The sequence below is a fragment of the Talpa europaea genome (assembly GCF_964194135.1).
Source record: "Talpa europaea genome assembly, chromosome: 6".
Taxonomy (NCBI): Eukaryota; Metazoa; Chordata; class Mammalia; order Eulipotyphla; family Talpidae; genus Talpa; species Talpa europaea.
In genome coordinates, this window is record NC_140072.1 from 85,056,128 (window position 1) to 85,082,267 (window position 26,140).

Below are 26,140 nucleotides of genomic sequence, written 5' to 3' on the forward strand. Positions count from 1 at the left end.
ACTGAGAGGGGAGAGGAGGTCATATCTTCTTTGATGCTTCATCTTATTACATGTGTTGGAGAATATTCTTGTTTAGTCTTTATTTTTACCCTAAAGGTGTTTTCCATCCTACAATTTTATTTGTTGAGAGATATTTGGGTTCAAGGTAACCAGAAGGTGTGGTCAACTGAATAACAGCTCCCCCAAAGATGTCCTAATCCCAGGGATTTGTGAATATGTTGCTTTACACTCTAACTGGGGCTTTGAAGATGGGATTATTTAAGGATCTTGGGATGGGGAGATTATTCTGAATTTTCTGGATGGGTCCAATTACAAGTGTGATTATAAATTTCTTTGCAAAGGAGAGGTAGAGAGAAATATTAATACAAAGAGGAGAGTCAAAGTGAAGCAGAGATGAACAAGGCTCTGCTGGTTTTGAAAATGGATCAGAGGGTGTAAACTAAGGACTGAAGAGAACTTCTAGAAGCTGGAAAAGGCAAGAAAATAGATTCTCTCACTGAAGTCTCCAAAGATAAGGTAGCACTGGCCACACCTTGATTTTGGAATTCTGGCTTTCACAACTATTAAAGAAAAGACACACTTTATTTTGGGTAAGCCACTAAGTTTGTGATCATTTGCTATAGCAGCAATGCCAAAGTAGTACAATGAGTCTTCACAAGAAGAAAAATTTATGGAGATGAGAGTTTAACATTGTACCTTCCAAAAAGGAATGTCCTCTCACTCCACCCCAACCCAACCATCACTGAATCTCATGCTTTCTTCTCTTTTTTTAAAAAAGATTTATGTTATTTATGCATATAAGAGCTGGGGTGCAGGTCAAAGTTGGGGGTGTGAGAGGCAGAGTGGAAAGCAGAATAGGCAGATTGACTGAAATACACTGCTGAGGGGAGCAGCAGGTGAAACAGGAAAGGTCTGCCATGCCATGTGGGTTAGCTCCTTGACTGGGGATCTATCTTGTGCTGCAGTGGCTGGAGATAGCTTCATAGTGCTGAGAATTAACTCCTTGTGCCACCAGGGAGGCCGCTTTTCTTCTTTTGAAGAGGGCAGTCTTTATTTACTTTCAAAATGTTTGTTTAATATGTATGCTTATTTTTATTATTCCCTTATTTTGTTTAGTGTTCGGTTAAGATGGACCACATCATCACTTTTCACATTAAAATAAATGGAATTTCTTTTCATTTTACAATTTTTTACTTACTTGCCTGTTTTTTAAAAACAAGTCAAACTCATTAAGTGAGAGCTGTATGTATTCATAAATCTAGCTATCTGCACATCCCAAGTTTTCAAATTCTTCTTCACTCAATAAACAATACTTAATGTAGAGGCAGATACTCTTAACAGACTCCTTTACAGTAGTAGCTTAAAGGAGGTTGTAGATAATTGCCAGTCATATATGTGAAAATTGCAGAAAAAGATAGTAAATCATCCCACACATGGATGTGAAAAGGGATGCCCCATTCTGCATTTAGCTGCCATAGTACTACATTCAAAAAAAAAAATTTTAATTACAGAGGAATCTTTTTTCTCCTTCAGCGACACTCACAAAATAATTTTTCAAACTTCTGTAAGCAGCTCTTTTTTCTCCCCATTCTTGTTTCATGTGTATCACAAGTTGAACTCTCCATTTTTCTAACTCTCTAAAAGTCATGTTCATATTACAGTTGTTTCCTTCCCAAAAAGACTAGACCAAGTCTTATTGTTTGGAGGTGGGAACAATTTTTTCACCACTATCCCCATTTCTCCTATGGGAAACTCAAAAAGGGATTTGTTTTGTATAATGTTCAAAATGAAAGCTTAAAAGATGTTTAATAATTGTAATGCCTTTCATCATTTTGCCACCTTAGCCTCTAAGTTAGCTCTCATTCTGAAATAACATCACCTAACTATTTCCTGTAAGTGAAATATCTATAATAATGTTCAGAATTTACATTGATCTAGGTACTTGGCTATAGGTTTTATATCATTCTTCATTTTAATAATTTAATTACCATACGGTCTTATAACTAGAACTTGCCAATCACTAGCCTAACCACCTTAAAGATATTAACATATTTAATTGGGAAAACAGACTCCCCAAAATGAGGTATATGGTATATTTAAATCTATTTTACAAATGCAGAAAGTGAGGCACAGGCATATAAAGTATAGACTAACTCAAGGGCAAATGGTGAAGCTGAGATTTGAACCCAGGCAGTCTGTCCCCAAGTCACTACTTTTAACCACTACACTCTCTTCTCATGTTCCTAGCACGTGACATCTACCATCCTATGGATGCTTTACAACATGTTATCTTCAGAAGTAGTGTATGGAGTATCTATCAGTCTGAACACTTTCACGGTAAGTACCTAAAGCTTAAGGAGCACTAGTTTAATCAACACGGGACTAAAGGAAGGATGTTATCATATCTCAGACCTGAAGCACAAACCACAGGAACAAATAGGACGAGAGACCTCAGGGATCAGAAGAGGGACTTCAGCACTACAGATTTAACATTTTGCTTTCTCTCCATTTCTAATGTTTATTTTCTTTTTCTTTTACTTGGATGGGGGTGTCTCCTTATTACAAAGAACATAAACACTAACTTTCTCTGGAGTCTTCAGATGGAATATTTTCTACCAGCTCTACATAGAAAAAGTCCCCAAACTATGTATTATTGGTCCTCTGCGTAAGACTCCAGGGTATCTCTGCATCCAGAAAGACGGAAATTTATAATTGAACATCTGGTGTCAAAGATCCACTCTAGCCTTGGGGTTGAGGTTGAGCTCTACTCACCAAAACCACTCTAGTGTAATAGAGAGGACTGGTTTCCTGAAAAGAAGGTTCAGTTGGTAAGAAGACAGAGCTGTTTCTAATTTTGATAGACTCAACTGTTTGTTTTTCTGTAAACAAGTGCTATTTTCTCATTATATCAGTGAGCTAGCCCAAGCTCTGAGAAGTTAAGTGCTTTCTTCAAGCTGAAGCAGTGAAGAAGTTTCTGAGTCACAAATTAAGCAGAAACAGGTGATGTGAAAACAAAGTCCAAGCTCTAAGCCAGTAGGTGGTTTATATTATGAATTTCTCTGTGTCCTGAAAAACATACCCATCCTGATTCATACTGGCCTAGCAGGAAACTTAACTATTTCCAATGCCATTTGAGAAAGAAGGAAAAAGAACATCCCTGAATATCTACTCTGAGCCAAGAGCCTTGTTTGCTAAGTACTTTAGCATCTGATTTTATCTGTTCCTCATATCAACCCTGAGAAGTAGGTATATATTTTATTTTTTCACAGGCATCTTATTATTGGATAAGCAATGAGCCCCAAATCACACATTAGAGACAGAACAATAATTCTAACTGGGACTTATCAGAAATCTCTGGTATCTCAAAAGAGTTGAGATTTCCATGCTTTTAAACACATGAATAAGTAAAATACTAGCAGACATAAAAACAGTGAATAGGCATGAGGTACACATTCCTTTTTGCCCAGGTTGGGACAGACAAAGACAAACTATTAAAACAAGAAGAGGAAAGAAAGAGAAATGGAGAAGAAAGAAATCACGCCCAAACACCTGTGTAGTCAGCTATAATCCTCATTTCATGAAAGAAACCACACATTATACCAAATATTAAAAATATCATAATCTCAGCATAAAGGATAGTTCTTTATTATTATTATTATTATTATTATTATTATTATTTTATTATATATAATTCTTACATCATTTTTCATTTTTTTAAAAGATTTATTTTATTTATACAAGAGCCAGGGTATAGGCCAGATGTGCAGGAGGGTGAAAGGATTCACCAGAGACAGAGTGGGGAACAGAACAGGCAGACTGATGAAATACACTGCTGAGGGGAGCAGCGGGCGAGACAGGAGAGGTCTGCTCGCCATGTGGGTTGCTCCTAGGATGGTGGGGATCAAACCAGCACTGCAGAGGCTGAGGACAGCTCCTCACTTGCCTGCGCCACTAGAAAGGGCTCATCATTTTTCGCTTTTGCACATTTTCATTTTGGTTATATTCCCCATACAATTCCCACCCCCCTGATTTTGACCCTAATCCTTCCTCTCCTACCACCCCTCCCCACAGTAGTGTCTCTGGTCTACAGTTGCTTGTTGATTTTGATTTTTTCTTTATTATAGTCTTTTTCCTGGTCCCTTATTTAGGTTTTCTAAATCCCTGCTATGTGACACCATCTGGTATTTCTCTTTTTCTTTCTGGCTTATTTCACTAAGCATGATCCCTTCCAGCGCCATCCATGTTGCTGCAAATTGCATGAGTTTATCTCTTTGATTGCTGAGTAATATTCCATTGTGTATATGAACCACATCTTCTTGATCCAGTCATCTATTTTTGGGCATTTGGGTTGTTTCCAAAGCTTAGCTATTGTAAATAGTGCTGCTATAAACAGGGGTGCAGGTGCTCTTTGGAATTAATGTTTCTGTGTCCTTTGGGTAAATACCTAGGAGTGGAATTGCTGGATCATGTGGAAATTCTATCTTTAGTAGGTTGAGGAATCTCCACACAGCTTTCCATAGTGGTTAGACCAATTTGCACTCCCACCAGCAGTGCAGGAGAGTTCCTTTTTCTCCACATCCTCGCCAACATTCGTTGTTGTTAGTTTTTTTAATATGTACCATTCTCACTGATGTAAGATGCAGATGGTATCTCATTCTAGTTTTGATTTGCATTTCCCTGATTACAAGTGATGTTGAATGTTTTTCATATGCCTGTTGACCATTTGCATTTCCTCTTTGGAGAAGTTTCTTTTCAGATCTTCTGTCCATTTCTTTTTTTTTTTTTTTTAAGATTTATTTATTTATTTATACAAGCACTGGGTATAGTCAGAAGCGTGGAAGGGTGAGAGAATTCACCAGAGCCAGAGCAAGGAACAGAACAGGCAGACTGATGAAATACACTGCTGAGGGGAGCAGCGGGAGTGGCAGGAGAGGTCTGTCACGCCATGTGGGACCCTTGCCAGGGGCCGAGGATCGAACTGGTGCTGCAGAGGCTGCGGGCAGCTTCGTAGCCCAGAGCTCAACTGCTGTGCCACCAACGGAAGCCCTTCTGTCCATTTTTTGACTGGATTATTTACCTTGTTTTTGTTGAGTCTTGTCAGCTCTTTGTAGATTTTTGTGATAGTCTTTTATCATTAGTGTTGAGTGCAAAAACTTTCTCCCAATCTGTGGGGTGTCTCTTTGTTTTGGTTACTGTCTCTTTTGCTGTACAGAAGCTCTTTAATTTGATGTAGTCCCAGCTGTTTATCTTTGCCTTCACTATCACTGCTTTGGGTGATGTGTCTTTAAAGATGTTACTGAGGTGTATGTCATGTAGTGTTTCGTCTATATTTCCTTCTATATATTTTATGATTTCAGGTATTATGTCTAGTTCTTTAATCCATTTTGAGTTGGTTTTTGTGCATGGTGTGAGGTAGTAGTCAAGCTTCATTCTTTTGCATGTAGCAACCCAGTTTTCTCAGCACCATTTAGTGAACAAACTTTCTTTGCTCCATTGTATATTCTTTGCTCCTTTGTCAAAGATTAGTTGACCGTAAATCTGTGGGTTTATTTCTGGATTTTCTATTTGGTTCCATTGGTCCATGTGTCTGTTCTTGTTCCAATACCATGCAGTTTTGATTATTATGGCTTTGTAGTATAGTTTGAAATCTGGGCGTGCAATGCCTCCGTTCCCTTCTTTTTCTTTTTCAGGAGAGTTTTGGCTATTCAAGGTTTTTGGTTTCTCCATATGAATTTCGTCAATATTTGTTCTATTTCTTTGAAGAGTGTGATTGAAATTTTTATTGGAATAGCATTGAATCTGTAAATTGCTTTTGGTAGGATGGCCATTTTGATAATGTTAATTCTACCAATCCATGAGCATGGGATGTCTTTCCATTTCTTTTTGTCTTCTTCTATTTCTTTTTACAGTGTTTTATAGTTTTCTTTGTATAGGTCCTTTACCTCTTTTGTTAGGTTTATTGACAAGTATTTGATTTTTTTGTTTCAATAATAAAAGGGATTTTTTCTTTATTTCTTCTTCTTCAGATTTATGGTGTATAGGAAGGCTACTGATTTTTGTGTGTTGATTTTGTAAAGGATAGTTCTTAACATTAATTAGTTACTTCATATAAGATACTCATTTTTCATCCAGGACCTTACATGCTTTGTAAGGAATGAGTTGGGCCCCAAATGTGGACTCCTATCCATACCCTACAAAATAAGTACATTTTGGGGCCTCCCTGGTGGTGCAGGCAGTTGAGCACCGCACTGTGAAGCTGTCCACAGCCTCTGCAGCGTGGGTTCAATCCCGGCAGGCCTGTGAGAATCCCACATGACACGGTAGATCTCTCCTGTCTCTTCCGCTGCTCCCCACAGCAGCGTATTTCATCAGTCTGCCTGTTCTGTTCCCTGCTCTATCTCTGGTGAATCCTCTCACCCTCCCACACAACTGGCCTGTACCCTGGTTCTTGTATAAATAAATTAATCTTAAAAAAAAAAGTACATTTTGCCTGGAAACCAGGTTCCCACAAAGCCACACCTGAGAAGGAAAACTTCTCCTGCATCTTAACTGATACTCCCCTTCCTTACTTAGGCAAAAAAGAATCACTTACTATACCCCTCACTACATATTTTAAAGTTCAGATCAATCTTTAGTCCAAAAGAAAATATAGCTTAGGTATTGACTTGAGAAGATAAAACATTTATTTTAAGACCCAAATACCATGCTTGTTGAACTAGTGAATGTATTCCATGTGCTTTATTCACGCAATTTGTAGACTTGCTCTGTTTGTAAGCTTCAGAATGACATAAACTTTTATATAGTCACTTTGAAATAGAAAGTAGTTTACTACAATCATGGGCTTAAAAAGTAAGGAAATGTGTGTTATGAATCTCTACACATGTTGGGAATAGATGCATAAATCTAATACATGTCCTGGTTCTTTCAAAATATTAAAACAGCATTTCCATTTTCACATTTCAAAAGTCTGAAAACATTAATGTATAAAGGTGCATAAAGCTCATATTCTTTTTCTTTTAAGATTTATTTATTTATTTATACAAGCACTGGGTACAGTCAGAAGTGCGGGAGGGTGAGAGAATTCACCAGAGCCAGAGCGGGGAGCAGAGCAGGCAGAAGGACCGAAGCACACTGCTGAGGGGAGCAGCGGGCGGCAGGAGAGGTCTGCGCACCATGTGGGACCCTCCTTTGGTGGCCAGGGAGCAGCCAGGGATTGAACCGGCGCTGCAGAGGCTGTGGGCAGCTTCGCAACCCAGTGCTCAACCTCTGCGCCACCGGGGAAGCACATAAAGCTCATATTCTGAAGACAGACTGCACTAGCTAACAAGTAGAATGCTATATTTGGCATGGTTTGCTAGAAGAATTAGTTTTAAAACATAAAACATGTTGGTCACGATTACCCTCTCCAAAAATAGATCTTGATTAGTATTTAGCAATTTGATGTAGCTTAAGGTTACTGAATTTTTAATAGGAGACAATTCCTATAGAATTTTCTCACTTCTAAAAACCTAAATACATTTTCAGAGCCTTTATTACAAAGGAAAGAAAGAAAAGAAAGAAAGAAAGAGGAAGGAAGGAAGGAAGGAAGGAAGGAAGGAAGGAAGGAAGGAAGGAAGGAAGGAAGGAAGGAAGGAAGGCAGGCAGGCAGGCAGGCAGGCAGGCAGGCAGGCAGGCAGGGGGCAAGCAGGCAAGCAAGCAGGCAGGGTATAGTTACTGTGTTATAAAAATGATAGAGTAAACTCCCCTTTAAGGTTCTGAAATGGAAGAATCTCTGCAGTCAAGTCTTGATACCTATCAGGTAATAAATTAATACTGGAGTCTATTTCTGGACCAAGTAAACACATTAACGCAAATGCAACTCCTTTGGGAGATGGAAGACAAACTGCCACAGGCTAAACAGTCATAGAAGAGTTGTGAATGTGATTCTAATATCTTTATTCATTTAGTTCCAAAAACCACCTATCAAAAAAATTTTTAATGAACTCAACTTTGTTTTATTTCCACATACCAAGTCAAATGCAGAAACTCATTAAAAACTACTTCTAGCAATAAGTATTACCAAAAATATAATTAAAGGGAACATTAAGTATTGCTGTTCTTCAGATTTAGAATGAAGTTTATAAACTGCATCCTTCATCCATATATAACTCAGTACATCTGTTACATTGGTATTTAAAACTTTAATTTTATTCCTTGCAGTTTATAAGTGTCATTGTAAAAGAAACAAAAGCAATTGAGATTATATTTGAAATAATTAGGTTGGATTTTCTTTTACTTATGACAGATGTTGACATATCTTGAGAAGATACTTTTGGTGAGAAGGCTTCCAATGGTAATGTTTGCACAGGCAAAATCACAAAGGCTGTTATCATGGGCAATTTATTGAACTGTGTTCAGAAAGATATTCAGAAGACAATGTATCTTTTCATTTGAGACTGACCAGAAAAATTTAACTACATTTATTTTATAGAATGTATGCCTACTGTTATTTGAAAATATTAAAATAGTAATTCAATTTTCACATTTGAAAGTATTCCCAATACACAATAGTCTACTTCTTCCTCTTTTCTATTCCCATTCTTTAATATGGTGATAATTTAAGCCATTGAAAAGCCTTCCTAGAAATTATCAGTGCTCCATGGATCAGTCTATTACTTCTTAAGCACAGCATTTATGTTTCCCAAAGTACTAGAATACTTAGAGAAAGATAAATCTGGAATTCCTAAACTATTAAAGTTCTAGCACAAATAGATAAAATACTTATACTTCTCGGTGCCAGAAATGAAATGATCAACAAACTCCAGAATTCTCTGTAGGCTGAGTTGAGGCTTTTGCTGTAATTGCATGACAGTTTCACTTCTTTTTCTGTGTTTCTCTACTTCTCCGCATGTGTTGATTCTGAGGGAGTTGCCCAATAAAATATGCAACACCAATTAAATTTGAATTTCAGACAGACAACCAAAAGCTTTTCCAATAAAGCATTTGTTCCAAATAAAGCATGGGGAATAGAAAACACATTCATGTATTTCACTGGACAACCTGAATTTTTGTTTGTTAAAATTAACAGCCCTTTCCATACTAAACTACAGTTAAATAAATAGCTGAGAGTTTGCTCTGCAGGTAAGTCACCTGCAACAGAAATGTCTTTATGATAAAGCCAATCGGGACTACAAGCCAAGTATGCTGAATCATAGCAGAGCTATCTTTCATTCTGCACACTGTGGGTATAACAAATACCACAGCACTAATACCAAATTTCAAGGTAGTGATGAATGCAAACAGTATTTCAAGATATTTTCAACAGCAATGATGTTAAATGAAATTATTTCTAACCTATTACACTGGTAATAAGTCACATATTCTACTAGTCCCAGTGGTGTGGTTGCTTATATTGGTATTTTTAATTGAAGATAATGTTAAATTTTGTTAGAGATTAGTAAAAGTAAAGATGTCAGCTTTGCCCATTCAAATTTTTGCCTCTCAAGTTCATATACAAACAGTGAATCAAAGATAAAAATCCCTGTTATTTTGTATGGTATCGTAGTAGAAAGAAGTTAGAATCAGAATGTTGTTGTCCAGATGGACCTGTTGTTTATTCTGAACATCAATTTCCTCATCTTTAAAATGGAGATAATCATGACAGACTATGGAAATTGATCACTAGTATTATAAACTAAAATTAATCATTATTAACTTGGCAAACATTGTATACCAAATATATAGCATTTTTAGGCTTCTAAAAATGTCACTTTTATCCTCTAAGTTGTTCATGACTTAGAAGTACATACAAATATGCAAATAGATGTCATCAAACCAGGCAGTGAATGTTCCACTACAGGAGCATAAGAGGGGCAACCAATCCTTCCTGGAAGAGACAGGGCAGACACTCCAGAGAAAACAGAATGGCAATACCACTTTAAATAATAAAGAAAGATGGGCAAATGTAAAATGACAAATGGGCAAGAGGAGTGGAGAGGAAGGATATTACAGGCTGAGATTGGAAATTTTTGACACAATAGCATTGCATACATGTTAATCCCCATTTTATTTACTTAGGTGCTTTGATTTTTCTACCATATATAATTCTATCTCTCCTCCTTTAAGAAAATTTAGAATTCAAAAGTGGTTTATCTCTCAAATGCAGACATAATCTAGAACAATTTTTCAAATACAAAGGAAGGGGCCTCGCTGGTGCCACAAGGGGTTAAATCACAGCACCATGAAATTATCCAGAGCCACTGTAGTACGAGTTCTATCCCTGGCCAGGGAGCAACCTACTTGGTGCAGCACACCTCTCTTGTCTCGCCCACTGCTCCCCTCAGCAGTGTATTTCAGTTGATCTTCCCATCCTGTTCCCCACTCTGTCTCTAGTGAATCCTCCCACCAACTGCACCTCTGGCCTGTACCCCAGTTCTTTTTTTTTCTTTTTTTTAAAAAGATTTATTTATTTATGCATTCAAGAGCTGGGGCACAGACCAGAGATGTAGGGGGTGAGAGGATTCACCAGAGACAGAGTGAAGAACAGAACAGGCAGACTGACTGAAACACAGTGCTGAGGGGAGCAGGAGGCAAGGCAGGAGAGGTCTGCTGTGCCATGTGGGTTGCTCTCTGGCTGGCCGGGGATTGAACTAGTGCTGCAGAGGCTACAGATTGCTTCATAGTGCAGTGCCTAATTCCTTGTGCCACCAGAGAGGCCCTGTACCCCAGTTCTTTTTTTATTAAAGATTTATTTATTAATTTACACAAGAACTGGGGTACAGGCCAGATGCATGGGAGGGTGAGAGGATTCACCAGAGACAGAGCAGGGAACAGAACAGGCAGACTGATGAAATACACTGCTGAGGGGAGCAGCGGGCATGGCAGGAGAGGTGTGCTGCGTCATGTGGGACCCTCGCCGGCTGGTCAGTATCGAACCAGAGCTGCAGAGTCTGCAGACAGCTTCACAGCACGAAGCTCAACCACCTGTGCCACCAGGGGAGGACCACCCCAGTTCTTGTATGCATAAAAAAGTAAATCTTAAAAAAAAAAAAACACACAGGAAATATTATAGTAACCAAAACTCTGGGTAAAAGATAAAACCATTAGGAGAACAACACTAAGATATTATTTGGGAGATTACAGCTACACTCTTCTTGGGAAGAAAACACACACTATAATATAATTTCATGTAATGTCATTATATGTAAATATTTTAATACAGTAAAAGCACTAAGATGAATAATCATTACTGTAATTTTTATTGTTTAATCATAAAAGTTTAAAATCACCTTCATAAAACAAATAAAATATCTGCAGCAACAATTATATGTGTACTGATATAAAACATTACAAAACTTTGTGGAAAATTCTTTTTCTTTCAAAAACATTTTATGACAATAATTGTAATTAGGCACATATGTTAATGTGAAAGAAAGAACCACATACTTTCCATATTGCCTAGTATCACCAGGGGGTTTTAAACTTAACTAGGTCAAATGTAAAGTTCAGATGAATCAATTGAGTTCTGTTTTCTCAGATGCAGTAGATTATATATTTTTTATTAACTTATCACCTTGTGATATTTACTTCATTTAAATTATTCAATATGTTAGCAATTATTCACATTTTCTCATCATTATTCATGAATGTTAACCATGTTCTATCTATTTCTCAGTGAAATAATTGAAACAAATTCATCCCTCTCAAACAAGTCCAGATATCCTCAGGGATGCCAAAATTCCATGGCCAATTTCCAGTCTATTTGTATTTTGAACTCCATGGCATTTGACCTGCTGCTGATCATTGCTCCTTTTGAAATATTCCACCTCTGGCTTCTGCAACAGCTCTCCATTCTGTTTCCCCCTAATTTTCACATCCTTTCTCAAAAAACTCTTGTGGGCTTTTGATCATCTTCTGCAGTTTCCTTAAATCCTATAATCTCTTAAGTCACTGTCTTTGGACCTCTTAACATCTCTGTATGTTCTTCTGAGGGGATGCATCAACTCCAAAAGAATCAATTGCCATCCGGGCCTCCCTGGTGGCACAGGTGGTTGAGCGCAGCGCTGTGAAGCTGTCCACAGCCTCTGCAGTGCCTGTTCAATCCTGGCCAGCCTGCGAGGGTCCCACATGGTGTGGCAGACCTCTCCTGTCACCCCCGCTACTCCCCTCAGCAATGTATTTTGTCAGTCTGTCTGTTCTGTTCCCCGCTCTGTCTCTGGTGAATTCTCTCAAGCTTCCGCACTTCTGGCCTGTACCCCGGTTCTTATATAAAAATACATCTTTAAAAAAAAATCAATTACCTTCCTGCTTTGTAAACCACCTTACCTTAAACTGAACCTATCATCCTTCTCATTTCATCTGCTCTTTTAGTTGTTTGGGATAATCTGAATTCAGATGTGGTCTGCAAATCATTAATATCAGTTGTACTAATCTAGTCCAGGGGGGGCCTTGAGATTCCTTAAGCAAGTCCCAGTATCAGGAGCAGGGAAGGTCTTAGTTCTAAATGGTTAGCAAGACTATGAACAACACCTGTCAAGTAACAGGAGTGATGTTATATGGCAGGACTCACTATCCTAGGCAGCATATCAAGACCCTGGTGAACCAACTGAGTAACCATTCCCCAAATGAACAAAAAATGGTAGGAACAAGAATGCAACTACAGAATGACCAGGTTCAGTCTTGAAATTCTGAATTCCGGATCCAGTTTAGACTCACCTAGGAATTCATATGAGGCTGAGCTTACAAGTGAGGGACACTTGTGACTCTGTTGTGGGAGTCACTGGCATGAGAAAGACCAAAAACTAAGCTAAATTTTATTTAAACAACCCTGACATTTGCCCTGAAAATATACCGCTGGCATGAACACAGACACAAATAATTCTTGAAGCATTGCAACACGAAATTTATTGGTTAAATTTCATGATTATTGACATTTGGAGGCTATATGATTTTCTGTGTTCAGAATCTGAAGATTTATATTTGGACGAAAGGAAAGATTACAACTGATTTCAAAGTTTCAAGACTTAGGAACAAAATATTCCCAAATATAGTCACAACAGGAGTGTTGCTCAATGTTTGGGAGTGTCAATAAAAAGTCATATTTTGGAAAGTTCACATGAAGATAGGTACAAGGATTAATTCCTTCACACTTCTGGAATAAGGGTACTGTCAAAGTACTATAGAATATGAAAAATTTGTTCCACATGAATACTTAGCATGTTCATTTTCTTGAAAAGCATCTTCAGAAACATTAAGCTTTAAAGATAGACTTTTAAATATTCATAATTTGTTAGAAACTATTTAGTTTATTTTGTTGTTGTTGTTTTTTTAGTTTTGAACACAACCATCAAAGATAATGTATCTCCTTACAGGGAGGCTGTCTCTGGCTATCTCATTTAGAGGAGTATGAGGACAGCTGCAATGCCCTTCTGGACCAGTTAGCTTAATTCATGTTGCTCTGAAGCAAGACAATATAACCTTAGCCACAGCCAAATGTCATGAAGATAAACAAGTTAACAGTCAAAGGAAGAATCATTCTTAAAAAAGCAGTTTGCTATGATACTTTGCATGCCTATGAGTTTTATTACATTGTACTCTGACACCATTTTCCTGTTAAGATATTAAAGGAAAAAGTAGAAAGAGGGGCCTCCCTGGTGGCTCAAGGGGTTACACACAGCACTATGAAGCTATCCACAGCCACTGCAGCACGAGTTCAATCTCCAGCCAGCCAGGGAGCTACCCAAATGGCATGGCAGACCTCTCCTCTTGCCCACTGCTCCCTTCAGCAGTGTATTTCAGTCAGTCTGTTCCCCACTGTCTCCGGTGAATCCTCTCACCCCCTGCATCTCTGGTCTGTACCCCAGCTCTTGTATGCATAAATAAATAAATCTTAAAAAAAAAAGTAGAAAGGTACCAGAGTCTTGCAGAACATAAGGCATCACCAACATGCTTCACCAGATGAAATATCAGCCCTAGAGATTCCCACTTAAAATACCCAGGAGAGGGGCTTCCCATCTCTTCTAGGACCTTCCTAGACTTGACTTCGAAATTTATAAAATCTAGACTCATGTAAAAATACCCCTTAATAATGGAAAAGGGTGTTAAATGTTATGTTTTCTATTTTCTCAGAGTTTCAGATGTGGGATCTAAAACAAAAAAGTAAAAAAAATTAACAAAATGGGCCTCCCTGGTGGCACAAGGGGTTAAGACGCAGCCTATGAAGCTGTCCGCACAGGTTCAATCCCCGGCCAGGGAGCCAACCCACATGGTGCAGCAGACCTCTCCTGTATCGCCTGCTGCTCCCCTCAGCAGTGTATTTCTGTCAATCTGCCTATTCTGCTCCCTACTCTGTCTCTGGTGAATCCTCTCACCCCCCCACACCTCTGGCCTCTACCCCAGTTCTTGTATGCATAAATAAATAAATAAACCTTTAAGAAAAAAAGTAACACAAATACCCTCCTATCTTAAAGCAAAGAGATGGGCTCCAAGTGCAAGGAAGCTTAATAGATATTAAAGCAGATACTGTCAGCCTCAGACTCTTGCACACCTCCACTACATTAATAGAGAAGATGAATTTATTTACTAGGTTTTAAAGATGATGAGTATTGGAGTAGTAAGGATTACTTCAGAGAGGTTTGTCCAGGTATGTTGTATTGCCCCCTGCCTCCATCTTCTAAGGAAGAAGAAATGAGTTCCCCCCCTCTCCTCTCAAGTCATGGAATAGAACAGTAGTAGAGAGCTTGATATTTGCCTCCTGAGTTTTTCTTTTTTAATTCTATGTGGTCATCTTCCTAATTTTATCCATCCTCTGATATGCAGTTCTGGACAACCCCACCACCCAGCAACCCCCCTCCTTCTACCCTGGTTCCAACGCCCTGCTACATGGAACTGTAGGAACTTGCCACATAGAATCCAGCTCCTCCTGCCAAATGCTTCTCCCCAGGCACTGTTACCCTGTATACCTGACTTGACTTTGAAACCACAAGCTGGCTAGTCCCTATGTGGAAGTACTCCTCACCCCATTCTGGGAATCTCTCCCATGAGCAGGACTTCCTCGCACTTGTCAGTTTCTGCCATGACATGCCTGCCACCTCCCATGGGATTGCCATCCTAGATTAGCAAAGGTTCTGATATCCCATACAAAGTCATCATTCTTTCCTTATTCCCACCACTGTCCATTGTCCCCTTAGGCCTTTTATCCCTCCTTCTTAAGTTCAGAGATCTCACTTTGCTTATTAATGACTACTAGTTTTTATAAGTATTTTACTTTGTTGATTCATCTACCATGTAAATGTCCAATAATTGTCTTTGTTGTTCTGATTTGCTTCACATCACCTAATTTTCTCAAATTCCTCCCATTTTGTTGTGAATGGCAATATTTTGCCTCTCCTTCTGACTGAAACATATTCCATAGCATGGCAATATCACATCTTTTTGATCCACTTGTCTGTACATGGGCATTTGTTTTCCATGTCTGAGACATTGTAAACTGTGCTGCGATAAACACGGTAGAGCATATGTTTTTTGAGTTGATGGTTTCACATTCTTTGGATAGATGCCCAGGAGTGGAATTCTGATGTTTATGTTTTTAGTTTAGTAAGGTAGATTTCTATCTCTTTCCAATGTGTTTCATTAAATTTGAAGGATAAGGGAGTTGATATTGCTCTGCTTCCTGAAAAGAAAGGCATTATGTTAGCCAATAGTCCTGGGTATGGTGTGGGCATGTCTAAGTGGGCACATCTTAAGCCAAAAGGTTGAGGCTATAAAGGCAATATCACAGAGGATGGGGTAGGCAGAGGATGTTGTGGCAGAGTTTGGTAGGGTGCAGCAGAGAGAACATCAAAGTGAGCCCAGAGAGTGTGAAGAATTACTAGGGGCTGGAAGGCCTGCCAGCCTCCTGGCTCCCGGGGCCCCTGTCTGTCCTGAACCTTGTTGCCTCACTACAAATGATATAGAAAGATCATTAAAAGCCTGAAAAAGCCACTGAGGGCCCTATGACTCTCCTTTACCCATCTGCCTGGATCCATAGAGAACCTGCCCTGTACCTTGCTGGCACTACAAATGACAAGCTAAGAGAAGGACATCACTGTAAAAAATGACAAGTGAGGATGAACAAAAACCTGTTTTGTAATCATTTTCTCGAGGTGTGTACTGCTCTTTGGTTATTTCCCTTTTGTGTGCATAAGATATTTAATAATGCCTTATTTTAATGTTCCAGTCTGGTCTCATCTGAGTATTATGTAGTTAGCCTAGAATTTTAATGGGGTAGGGACCTATTTCCTTTAAGATCATAACAGCATTAATTAGGATAAAATTTCCAGAGAAAGTACATCACAGAAGAATAGTGCATCATTGTAGGAATAATGAGGTTCACTAGCCTCACTACAGATTTATGTGTCTTCCATTGCAAAACTGCGAAGATTATACTGATATGTGTAAAGTACCAGAAAATTTCTTCAAAAATACTATAAAAACATGTGAAAGCATACATCTTATAGACAACCAATTACATTAGAGTAATTCAAGAGTATTCTTGATTTATAAATTCACTAGATATACTGACTTAAAGTGTACACCCAATGTTCTGATAAGAGGCATAATAGGACATAAGAAGATGCTAGGGACCAAGCCTTCCAGGAACTAGCAGTTTCTGGGGGAAAAAAAAATAGTCCCACCTTATCCCAACACAAGCAGCAGAACTTTAAATTAACTTTTGTCTCATGGTGTGAACATTTTGTGAAAAGTGGTATCTTTTGATGTAACTGCTAAACAGTGACAGAAAGGTATACACTGTGTCAAAAGAAAATGTAAGGGAAAAGCGAAAATTAGGCCCTGGTTCAGTAAAGTATTGTTATATCCAGAATAAACCTGTGTATTTTCTAGATTCCCCCTTATACTCCTAAAACCAATCTTCTGCTCCTGAAATGGCACTCTGAAAAACTGCTATTGAAACTTAATTGTCAAAGCTGAGGGCCTCTTTCAGTTTTCATTGCAAGTTCTTGTTTTCATTCTATAATAATCACGTGTGTGATAATTTGTTTTATGCCTGCCTACATTACATAGTAGATTGTAAGTTCCCACAAGGACATAGCATTCTAATTCATTGATTTATAAGCAGTTTTAAGTACAATGACTAGGGTATAGCAGGGACTTTACAAAAATAATTGGCAAAGAGGTAAAAAAGATTTAGGGACCACCTATAAAAGGTGCTAAAAGTATAAAAACATGCTAAAAAGTATAAAATCTTGATTATGGAGGCAATAGGAAGACACTAAATATTTCTTCATTTGTGCTAACATGCTGTGATAATAGTCTGGGATGATTCTTCTTGCAGAATGGCATAGAATCATGTGGATGGGAGAAAATTTAGAGACCTATACCCTACCAACAGAGCCCAGAGGCAGACCTATGAACTCCTGTAGCACACAGGTGAACTTAAACAAATGTCCAAGCAAATAAATCAAAAACTGTCTTGGCTATTTTTGTTTGTGTTATGTATTTGTGTGTCTACACTATGCTTCTCTTCCCTCATGGGAATGAATGGTTTATCCTGAACTGATTAAAACCGCAGACACTTAGGGATACACAACCTGTAGCCAAAATCAGATGGACGTGGTTTTGATTTATCCAGTAGAACCTACTGCAGAACTCCTAACTGGATTTTATTTTTGTAAATATCTGAAAAGGGCCAGAGCAACTTTCTAAGTTCTCTTTCCAGTAGTTTTATGACCTTTCAAATGAAGAGTCATTAATGTTTCATTTTCTGGATTGTGATAGATGGCAGCCTCCCTGAGCTTGGATAAAATGGTCTTGCTGGAGAGACTCTTGCTTCAAGTTTTCTTTCCCTTGGGAAACAGTAGTTACAGGAGAAACAGATCAGATTCTGGGCTATTCTCATTCAAACCACAGTAAGTTTTTATGCTATAAATGAACATCATCTACATTTCCTTCACGCTTTCTCCTGCTCCATCTTCACTCGCCATCTTTACTAGAAACTCAGGTTTAAGCAACCCAGCAAATTTACTAAAGCTTACCTCATCTCATGAGTCATGAAACTATGTTTTATAAACCATATGAAAATGTGTAAGAACTTTCAGATATTCCTGGTCTATATTACAATGAACCCATTTTTCCCCTTAAACTTTATTTCAGTAAAGGAAGCTATTAGCCAAGGATTCCAAACTCATCATTCTAAATCTGAGACCAAAGAAGTATATGGTGTTTGCTACCATTTGAAAGGACCTGGATTAATTTTTTTAAAAAAAAACTAAACACTCAGAGCTTTAAAATTTGAATTTTCAAGACTTTATTTCCACTCAAATTATTAGGACTATATATGTTATATAGCAAAAGAAACATTTATAATCATACATCACATAACATGGTATTTCTCAGTATTCCTTAGGGACAAATAATAAACAGGAATTTGATGTCGATATATCTAGTAAAAGCTACTCATTGGTCTCAAGATAGTCTTGGCACTGTGAAGCACACTATAAAGGAATTTTTTAAGTATAGAATTGACCGAGCAAATGTGTTACCTCTTCCTCACTATATCTCAGTGTTTTGTAACCATCCCAGGCCCAGTAGGTTTACGTGGGTTCTAGCAATTTGAAGAATTTTGAGCTCTTGGTATTATTTTTTACAAGTTTTAATGGTAAGCAGGGGAAACAAGATGGCAGGAAGACAGCAACTTGAGCCCCTTGCAAATCTCTATACACTCTCTTCTTTGGCTTTTCTCTGGGCTTTGTCTCTCATTGTCTTATGGTCTCTTCCTCTCCAAGCTGTCGCGCATCCTCACCTAGCTGTAGCCATCTCTGAGTAATGCCCGCCGCCTTTATATCCCTGAACTCTAGGCTCAGGTGTGGTGCACATTTACACATGTGCACACACCTATGTTCAGGTGTCCATAGTCAGGCACACATGCCCCACACCCACATGCCCTCGACCTTAACAAGGTCAAGGCTACAGGTGATAGCCACAGAGGCCAATGGTGTAAGAGCCTGACCAAATTTATTTACCCTACACTTAGTAACTGGTATAGTGCCTGATTAGGTATTAAACATGTATCTACTAAGTGAATATTAGTGAATGAATAAATGCATGAATTAATGAGAATGAATGAATCCTGATTTGATATAAAAAACTTAAAAATAGTATTAGAGTAAGTGTTCTTCCCACACTCTTCCTTCAAAGTCTGTGGTATGGCATCTGAAAGTCCTCTGGCTCCCAACGTGACCTAGGCTGGTCCCACAACCTTAAATACCACCTATATACTGATAAGTCCCACTCCAACTGGGCTTCTTTTCTGACCTTAGACTTAAGTAGTCAACCCTCTACTCAAACACTTCTACTTGAGTGTAAGTACAAGTGTGGGCACATGAGTGTGAGAAAACATAATGCATCCAACATTGGGCTCTGTATTTATAATCATCCACTCACACTCCACCTCTCTTCAATCTTGCTCATAATAGCAAAGGATAATGCCACATTGTAGGGTAAATGAAGATTGCTCAGGCTTTTGCATTGTTGGTCTCTGTGGCTATCACCTGCGGCCTTGAATGCAGGAGGTGCTTGGGAATGTGGGCTCGAGGCATGCTGATAGTGGACACCCGGAATACGGTGTGGGCATGAGTAAGTGGGCATACCTGAGTGTAAAGGGCAGGAATGACCACAGTGCAGGTTTTCTGATCCATGCAGACTGGGTAAAGGAGGAGTCAGAGTCCTCAGTGGTTTTTGCAGGTTTTTTATTTGGGGTTCACCAGGCACATGGCAGGCAGGAGTGCTGGCAGTCCTCCCATCCCCCAGCAAATCTTCACTCTATCTGGGCTCTCTGGCGTTCTCTGCTTCTGCTTCGGGCTTCTCTTCTCTTTCGGCTTCTGCTGGTGTCCCCGTGACGCCACCCTTAAAAAGCACAGTCTCAACCCAGGTGAATCCCATCTACCTATGCCCACACCCTATTCCAGGTGCCCGCCAGCAGGCATGCATTCAGGACCGCAAGGATCCATCATCTATCCTGATGGCGGGAGGGCAGAAAAGCCTGACATTTTTCCTTACCCTACACTGAGCCTGGACGCTGTGCATATAAGGGCAACGGTACAGAAGACAGGGGCAGCAGAGGACATTGCTGAGGAAAGACAGTGGAGCCAAGGCCAAGAGAGGAGGACACCACTAGAAAATGCCAGAGAGCCAAGAGAGTAAACATCAGTGGGGGCTGGGTGGCCTGCCAGCCGCCTCGCCCCCCAATTTCCCCTGCCTGCCCTCGCTACAGTGGGTGTAGAAAGATCATTAAATGCCTGAAAAAGTCACTGGGGCTATAGGGCCCGCCTTTGCCCACTCTGTCCTACTGCCTGCCTGGCTGTAGGGGCAGAAAGGCACAGGGCAGGATCTCTCTGATCGGAGCAGATGGGTAAAGGAGAGTCTTGGAGCCCTCAGTGGCTTTCTCAGGCTTTTATTGAGCTGTTACATGTAGTGCAGCAACCAGGTACATGGCAGGCAGGGGCTCCAGGGGGCCGGGAGGCTGCTAGGCCTCCCAGCCCCCAGAGAATCTTTACTCTTTCTGGGCTCTCTGGCCTTCTCTCGTGGTCTCTGCTTCTCCGCTAGTTCTGCTGCTCTCTTCTGCTGGTTCCCCGTGACATCGCCCTTATAAGCCCAATCTCAGCCCAGGTGTACCCACCTATATACGCCCACACCCCACTCCAGGTGCCCGCCATCAGGCATGCATTCAGGACCACGGGGATCCATCATTAATGTTAATGGTAGAAGGGCGGAAAAGCCTGATGATTTTTTCACTTACCCTACATTGGCACTACATACATCTCAGACAAAAGTCTTGGGAACAGCCTTAACTCTTTCTCCCACATCCTATGTCCAACAAATCAGGACATCTGGTTCTACCATCAAAGTATATTCTGACTAAACCATCACTTCCCATTCGAGCACTAGTCTGCTACTCCAAGTAAATTGTCTTATCTGTACTATTGTAAAGCAGTCATGTGTTTAACCCTACTTCCACTTTCTCATCACCATCCCATCCTACAGGGTCCTTTGCAAAACCTAAGTTAGGTTCGGCCTCCCCTGATGGCGCAGGCAGTTGAGCAGAGCGCCGTGAAGCTGTCCGCAGTCTTTGTAGCTCTGGTTCGATCCTGGCTGGCCGGTGAGAATCCCAGATGGCATCGCAGACCTCTCATGCCATGCCCGCTGCTCCCCTCAGCAGTGTATTTCAGTCAGTCCGCCTGTTCTGTTCCCTGCTCCGTCTGTAGTGAATCCTCTCACCCTCCCGCACATCTGGCCTGTACGCTGGTTCTTATATGCATAAATAAATAAATCTTAAAAAAAAAAAAAACCTTAGTTAGGTTCTATTCTGATCATGTTTTCCCATACCTGTCTGCCCCACTCTGAATAAAACCAAAATCCTTACCTCAGCCTAAAGCCCTAACAATCTGTATCTTCTATTCCTACTCTGTGTCCCATTCATTGTACAGCAGTCAGATTGGCCTCCTTGCCACTTTCCAAATGCACCAGAAATGGTCCTGCTTGATATTGTACTTGCTCTCTCCTCTGGCTAACACAATCTTTACTCAGGTGTCAATGTGACTCTTCACTAAATTCATATCTTACCTCATCAGTTCACCCAAATAAAGTAGTTCTGTTCAAGTCACTCTCAGTCCCTTTAACTTCTTTGATTTAAATTTTTATTATTTATCATCACTTGAAATTTGTCACATTTGTATATGCATTATTTTTTGTTGTTTTCTACTGCTTTGCACTGAACTTAAATTCTGTCAGAGCAGGTACTTTTTGTAGAATAGTGGTTGATAGTATTCTGCACATGGCACTCCTTATGTATCTGAATATCCCATGCTTAGATTTGTTATAAATGCTCAGTAAAGATATGCTAAATGAATGAAGGAATTTATTTTAGAAATAAATCCACTAAAGGGGTAGTTAAAGTAATAGAACAGCTGAGATGCCACAAAACTAAGTAAATAGTCAATCTTGCTCTTACTTGGAGATAACTTAGAATCAAGGACTAGCCTAAATCTTACTCCAAAAAGATAACTTCCTCCCTGGCTAGTTCACGTCAGGTGGCTTAGATATTTGTTCTGCACAAAGTTACATTCTCAGTCTGATCACATAGTGGGTTAATGATTTCTCCAGAACTGTCTAAGATTTCAGAGTTTGGTTTATAAGCATCCTCCTGAGAATGGCTGAAATGTCATTTTTTCTTGGAAATATATCCTATCTTGACAAAAAGTGGTGGGAAATTTTAGTTACTCTTACATTATCTACTACTTTACTGTATATGAAGGTCATACTGCACTCATCTTACTGAGATCATCACAAACAAATCAGTCACGTATGACATTCACCTGAAACTAGAATTGTATTAAAAATAACTTTAGAAACTGTTAAATCCAACTTAAGGTACACTTGAGGGTCTACGATGTTAACCATTCCCTTCCTTCCCTGCTCATGCTCCTTTTCTTCATTTATCTCTTTAAATGTCTGCATGTAGATCTGAGGTATACAGCAAGGGAGGGGGAGTGAGAGGGGTCAAAACAGGGGAGGAAAGAGCACAAGAGACTATGGTGATAGCTCATGGGTAACATGGTGATGGGAACTATGGAGACAAAAAAATGTAAGAAAAAAATAATAAATAAAAGAGAAAAAAAGTCTGCACAAAGAACCATTGGTAATATATATCACCCTCTATAAACACTGCTAAATGAGACTATTAATTATTTAACAGTGTATTACTAAGTGCTCGTTTAGTTAACCTTCTTTTTGGTTAGGATTAGATAATAAAAGCAAGCTATTTGGGGGCCTCCGCGGTGGCGCAGTTGATGAGCGCTTAGTTGCGAAACTGCCCGCAGCCTCTGCAGCGCCGGTTCGATCCCCGGCCGCTGGGCGAGGGTCCCACATGGCTCACAGACCTCCCGGGCCGCCTGCTGCTCCCCTCAGCAGTGTACTTTGTCAGTCTGCCTGCTCTGTTCTCTGCTCTGTTTCTGGTGAATTCTCTCACCCTCCCGCGCTTCTGACTGTACCCAGTGCTTGTATAAATAAATAAATCTTTTTTTAAAAAAAAGCAAGTTATTTGGAGAAACTACACATTTACGTAAATATGTGTATATATATATGTATATGTATTCATACTCAAAAAATTATTCATACTTATATAATTGACATTAGATGACAAAACTGCTTTCTTCTGACATTATTTGTTGATTTTTCTGAGTTGAGGGATGTCGATGTTAGCAATGAATGTCCTGAGCAGTGGGACAAAGGTTTTTAGGGAAGGTTTTCCACTAAAATTCAGATCTGAGTTTTGGCCTTTTTTAGACAAAGAGGAAAGCCATCTGTTTATCATTTATTTAAGATATACAGAGAAGTGAAGAAAGTCTTGAGTCCAAATTTTTTGGAATAAAAATTTTATGCATATAAAAATTTTATGATAAAAATTTTATGCATATTATTTCTGTGCTATGTAGTCATTCATGGACTGAAACAAGAATAACAAATAACATAAAAAAAGTGAATGCAGGATACTTCTTCTATCAGCTTGGGCACAGAAATTCAGTCTCCTTTATTTGAGGAGCAGTGTGGAATTGTGTTTATGAGCCAGGTTCTCGGGTTCAAATGCAATGCTGCCAATTACTGGCTGTATGTTCTTGAGCAACTCCCTTATCTTCTCTATATCAGAGATTCCTCAGATACAAAAAGGATAATGCTAAAATCTCCCCCATAGAATTGTTTCCAAAATGAATTAGATATACATATAAATTATTTACAATAGTGTCTGAGACATAGTCACTACTATATAAATGTTAACTATTCCTACTATTAGCAGCAGCAGCAGCATCTGAATTCCCCAAACAATTATATAATAAGTGCTTATTAAATATGGATTTGTTGGGGGATAGAATATCTTGAACAAACTCCACAAATAGGTTTTATGGACACCCCCCCACACCCCAGACCAGAGACCCAAGACATCAAGGATTACAAATCCCATAATGTCATCACCACCAAAGGAAGGGTTGCTGGGAACCGAGGATAGAGTTAAGCAGCCAGGCTTCTTATATAACAAGACATGTGGGCCTTGGGGGTGCTTGGTTTTTCACTGACTTTCAGTGCTATTGGGGTTCCAGCTCAGTGGAACTGGTAGGATGCATTCAAGCTATTTATCTCTCTCTCTCCCTGAGTTATTAATTTCTTCATTTCCCCTTTTTGTAAATAAGCCCTTTATTAACCTTTATGTGTGTGCCTGCAGTAGAGTCTAATTATAAGTCCCTTTAAACATACAGGTGAGGACCCACAGTCAGGTCAACCCATTTTCACATTGGGTTGAATGTGACCAGACTGACCAAGCGAAAGATGAGTGGAGATTTGGGGTGATTGGCTTAGATGATATATGAGATGAATATGAACTTTGGTGTGTCAGATAACTTGGATTCAAGCCACTTCAGGTGTCTGTCCACATAAAAACCCCATGCCCTCTCTGAATCTGTCTCCACAGGTGGTGACAAGTAGCTGACATGCATGTAAAACTCCAGTAGTGTACCTGCCTCATGACAGATAGATTCTCAATAGATGTTTGTTCTCCCTCTGTCACCCTCCCCCTCAAGCGCTAGTTGCCAGTTTAGTAGTAGAAACAATAAGGTTTCCAGTATTTAGGAAAGGAGTAAATCAGGAAGATGAATCATCTTGCACTGGGAAGTCTGGGAAGCTTGCTCGGAAGAGGTAACATTGAACAGGATCTGAAGATCCTGCTGGGAAGATATCAACATCCTGGAAGGGATCCTAGGCAAGTTAGGGATAATTAGGGCAAGTTAGGGATAATTAGGCAGCTTCAAGGACAGTGCAGGGACTTCAGGAGAGTTAAGGAAGGCTCCAGAGATAAGGGCCACAAATTCCAAAGGGGACTAATCAAACACCCCAGGACCTATGACATTAGGGACTTATTTTATGATCTTAGGGTCAACAGGACATACCAAATAGAGGGCAATTAAGGAAGAAAGATAAGGGTTGGGGCACAGAGACTTAGTTCCAGGCACATAGACATTTAGGCAGTGAGTGAGACCATGGAGAACTAACCAATCACAAAGAGACTGGTAGAGATTTAGAATAATTAGAGAAAGAAGGTATATATTCCCTGAGACACAATTGCACTTCGGCTTCCTTGCCCCTCCCTGGTCTGGTTTCATGGCCTGGGATCCCACGTTATTTCTGTTCCTTTTCTCCTCAATAAACTTTTTCTTTCTCTAAACAAACCTGCCTCTCCTCGCCTGCTTGCCTGAGAGTCTGCGAAGTTCCTGATGCGGCTTCGTGAGACACCAACCGGTGGTGGTCTAGTGGCTGGGGCTCAGCACTGCTCCTGCAGCCTGGGATCCGTTCCCGGCTGGGAGATTAGACCTGAAATCCTACAATTCTGGTACCAGTGAAGCAGAAAACATGACCCGGAGCACAAGTGGCCACTTTGGCAGGAGCAGGGAACTGTACAAGAGTAGTTAAAGAAGAGAAGTACAAAGATAACATAAGTGAGTCTGGAATTAAAAGTTTTCTTTGGGACTTACTTAACCCCCAGAGCCTTGAGTAGAGGCAGATGTGCCTCGGTATAGGGGAAGTTGAAATGGAGGAGCCACAAGACCAGAAACCTTTCACACAATGCCAGGAACTGGAGGTGAGGGTAGAAGGATTAACATACTCATTAAACCAGCAATAGGAACTAAAAATCCTTAGATGCCAAGGCACAGACCCAAGCAAAGTGTCAGACTGCTGTTAGTGCCACAGGGCCCAGACCAGAGGTAAAGATATGTAGATTGACAGCCATTGTGGAATCTCCAGTCCCTTTCAAATTGTACATAGTATCCAAAATAAAGAGTAAACAAACCACTCCATGAAGGAATGAGCCTCTCCCAAAGAGGAGACTATATTAGTACAATCTCTGCAGTGGCCCGGGGCAGCAGTCCTGCCCACCTGTGACAATGCAGGTGCTTCTTTTCACCAATTCTCTCCTCCACAGGGCAGCAGCCTTCCTGCCTGCCCATGACCTGCATCTGCCAGGTTTCTCTTCACTGACCTTCCTCAGTGGAGGCCACTCTCCTCAAGGCTGCCCCACCTCTGACCATGCAGGCCTCTCTTTTGGCAAACCTGTCTCTTT